Raw genomic sequence first — 4,318 nt, 5'->3', positions numbered from 1 at the left:
ATCTCAAAATTTTTGAACTACTTTTATATATTTAAATACCCTTCGGTTATTTTCGACGATTCGAGAACAATTATATGTAAATAGATACATATATACTATAACATGAAAAGGTAACAATGTATTAATTGTTTGATACCGTACATTAAACTTATTGGTTTAAATATCTATTTGAATGTATATGATAAGTTGAAATATTTATTATTAAAATTTATTTATAAATAACTTCCAATGTGTATTTAAAAACTGATTTATGTATATTAAAAAGATATATACATATATATAACAAACGATAGTAACATTCGTTTATTGATTCAATTGATATTTAGATAAGTTAACTAAAGCGTTTAAGATGAACCAGTTAAACACTAATTTGTTACAGTGTTTTCAAATTGCCACATTACTCAAAATGCTACAGTGTTTTCGAAAATCACTATTTGCTACAGTGAAATTGACTTTGCTACAGTGAATTGCTACAGTAAAATTTGACTTTGCAAAGTAACTTTGCTACAGTAAAACGCTATTATAAAAATGTATTTTAACAAATAGCGAGACGATGATTTATAGAAGTAAATGACCAAAACACTCGAAAGTTTAAGATACACTTTGAGTGATATAATTAAGGGATAATTTAAGGCTATTGATAAGGCTAAAAAGGAACATATATTTCATAGCATTATCCCCCAAGAAAGACAGGATTTTAGTTGTAATTGTTCCATATTCAAGTAATATTCGTTTATATTTAATAAGTGCGAAGACAAAAGGCGAAAACGAAGAATTGAAGACGGAAAGGTCCAAAATGCTAAAATGTACAAGATACAATTAAAAAGGTTCAAATTATTGATGAAGAACGTCTAAAAAAAATGACAAGAGTACAAGTTGCGGAACGCAAAGTACACGATATAAAATAGTACGCAAGGACGTCTGAAAATCCGGAACCGGGACCCGAGTCAAGAAGAAACGCCCGACGCAACGGACCAAAAATATCTAGTCTACTATGCACAAGAATAAAATATAATATATAAATAATTATATTAATTATTTATATATTTATATTTATTTTATATTATGTCGACAAGCTAGGAGCCAAAACAATGTGAGCTGTCCCTGGTCCTCATGCGAGTCGCATGGCCAGAAGGCCATTTCCATGCGAGTCGCATGACTCCAGATTTCAGGCCACATCTATAAATTTCAGTGTTTTCGCTCGATTTAAATCACACACATACACAAATATATATATACTCCGTAATATTATTTATTATTTATTATTATTATTATTATTATTATTATTATTATTAATAAGATTATTATTAATCTTATTATTTTTTATTATTATTAGTGTTATTATTTTTGCGATACAAAAATAATAATGTACAAAAAAATATTACGACGAAGTGCTGTCCAAGTAATTTTCAAAACGAGTTTCCGAGCGAGCTAGAGCTAAGGAAAATATGGGTTATTGCCAAGGAAATTATGGGTAATGTTCGGGGGTATTTTTGTGAATCAAACCTCGTGTTTATCATCTCCGATGCGTCTACGTGCTTTCCTGCAATATTGTATATCAATATTAAACAGTGAGTTCATTTAATTCCCTTTTACTCTTTATATTTTTGGGACTGAGAATACATGCGCTATTTTTACAACTGCTTTATTAAATGCTTTTGAAATATATTTTTAACTGCGAATACATGCAAATGCTTTATTAACCGATATACAATATTTATATGCGTGAGTTTCATTTGCTCCCTTTTTAATTGCTTTTGCAATCTATATTTTTGGGCTGAGAATACATGCACTTTATTTTAAACACAATGGATACAAGTACATACTAAATTCTACACTGAGTTTGAACCGAAAATCCCTTAGCTTTGGTAACTAGTAACTGCCAGTTATAAGAACTGGTGGGCGCGAGTAGTAGTATATGGATCCATAGGGCTTGACATCCCCGTCCGAGCTAGAGCGCTAGCCTTTTAACGGACGTATGCTATTTGAGAAACGTACACGTTGGTTTGCGTGTATTATTAAGATGATTATACAAAGGGTACAAATTATATAAACGTTAAAGTTTAGTTACCAGGGTGCTCAATTTTGTAGAACTGATTGATAAACGTTTCGGATGAAACAACTGAAATCTTGTGATTCACCTTTTATGTAAAACCTATTGATAAACGTTTTGAATAAAACAACTGAACTTTTGTAATCCACATTGATATACGGATTATGTGTAATATTAAAACTATGAACTCACCAACCTTTGTGTTGACACTTGAAGCATGTTTATTCTCAGGATTCTAGAAGTCTTCCGCTGTTTGCTCATACGTGATACAAGTTATGTGCTTGGAGTCATACATGCTATATACAAGAAACTTGCATTCATCAAACCATTACCATGTATCTTATTTTGACTGTATTGTTAACAGATGTATTATTGTAAACCATTTAAATGGTGATTGTCTATACGTAGGAATCATCAGATGTAAAAAAACTGGAATTTATATATTCATTTATGAAATACCTTTTCTAACGAATGCAATGTTACAAAACGTATCACATAGAGGTCAAATACCTCGCAATGAAATCAATAAATGATGTGTTCGTCCATATGGATTTGGAGCGATCGTCACAGTTGGTATCAGAGCGTTGGTCTTAGCGAACCAGAATTTGCATTAGTGTATCTAACCAGTTATTGTTAGGATACATTAGTGAGTCTGGACTTCGACCATGTCTGCATGATAAAAGTTGTTGCTTATAATTTTTTTGTTAGAAATTACCTGCTTATCATTCCTTGTGTGGAAAATTACCTGCTTATCATTTGTAGTCTAGACACACCTTATTGCATGGATTGCATGACTAGTGTATAGACAAAATGAATATCTTAGCGTATCTGTTACTGTTACCTTTACTTGATAGTTTCCGAAAGTTTCTCCATAATTTACGGATCCTTTGTACTATATAAAGGTATTCTATGTAATTAAAATATCATCCGATATCCGAAAATCATTTCACATCGAAAATTATTTATCTAACCGTGTAAGATGAATTCTGCAAGTAATTCGAGTTCTTCGGATTCCGATATGAATTTCCACCTGAGTTCCGAAAGCAGTGTAACCGGAATGAATCAACCAATCAGTCATCACCAATTCTGGATGAATTGGGGATGGATTCGTAATCAACTTAATCAATGGAGACAAGAGGAAGGCGATCCTTTCCACCAACCGAATTCACCTCTTGGTGAGGAACCTGAGGCACTTACCGGCGAACCCGTTCGAAACACTATCTTTACCCTAATTTCCAGGATATTTCGCAACGATTATATGATAACCAGAATTTTAAACTTTATTCATCCTCTCGTACCAACCGCCAATCATCCCGGAATAATAGAAGAAGTTAACGAGCTTCGCGCTCGAGTTGTGGCTTTGGAGAATATGATGCACAATTTGCAGGCATCACAGGCAGCACCGGTAGCACCACCAGTACCAGCAGCACAACCAACAACAGTACCAGTACCACCAACAACAACATCCGCACCGGAAACCTCAACCTCACAATCTGTTCCACGAGTATCAACCTCATATGCACCGTAGGCACCGAAGAATACTAATAACCATAAACGATGAAGTATTGATTCATAACTTCATTGGAGAAATATCCTGCGACGATTATGTAATCTTTAATATAGAAGAGATTATTCGTTTCTAGTTCCAACCGAAAATCAAATGAGTTTAATAACTCATTAAATCTATATTACATCTGAAGGAAATATACATACATATATTTTCATAAAGATTGTAATTGAAAATCCTTTTGTACAAACTGTTAATGATGAGAATATTTTAATGGGTAGGTAATACCCTAGAAATATATAAATTCCACATTAATATGTTAAACTATACATTCTTCAATTCTGATTCAGCAATCATTAACTATACTGCTCAAACCTATAGATATACGTATCTGTTCATCGCAGAATAACCATTTTCATTCAATTTCATATTCTAATTTCGATAGATCAGAATCCAAGTCAAGATTAAACGAAAAACATCACTCTTAGATTCCTACATCTTTCAAAACCATGCTTCGAAACCCATGCTTTGAATTCAGAACAGTACTAGAACATCATATGATTATATTTTGCGTTCAAACCCATCGAAATTCTTGGAAACACTTCAACTAATGAACAAACGAGAAGACAAACCAACTACACGATATCTACGAGAAGAAAGATTTGTACTTATAATCATATATCTGGAAAGCTCTCGAAACCTAAGTAAAACTTTAACACGTATCTGTGATAAATCCTTCGGCATTATTATTACTGAAA

This window comes from Rutidosis leptorrhynchoides, chromosome 7 (assembly GCF_046630445.1).
Source record: "Rutidosis leptorrhynchoides isolate AG116_Rl617_1_P2 chromosome 7, CSIRO_AGI_Rlap_v1, whole genome shotgun sequence".
Classification (NCBI taxonomy): Eukaryota; Viridiplantae; Streptophyta; class Magnoliopsida; order Asterales; family Asteraceae; genus Rutidosis; species Rutidosis leptorrhynchoides.
This window is presented reverse-complemented; position numbering follows the sequence as displayed.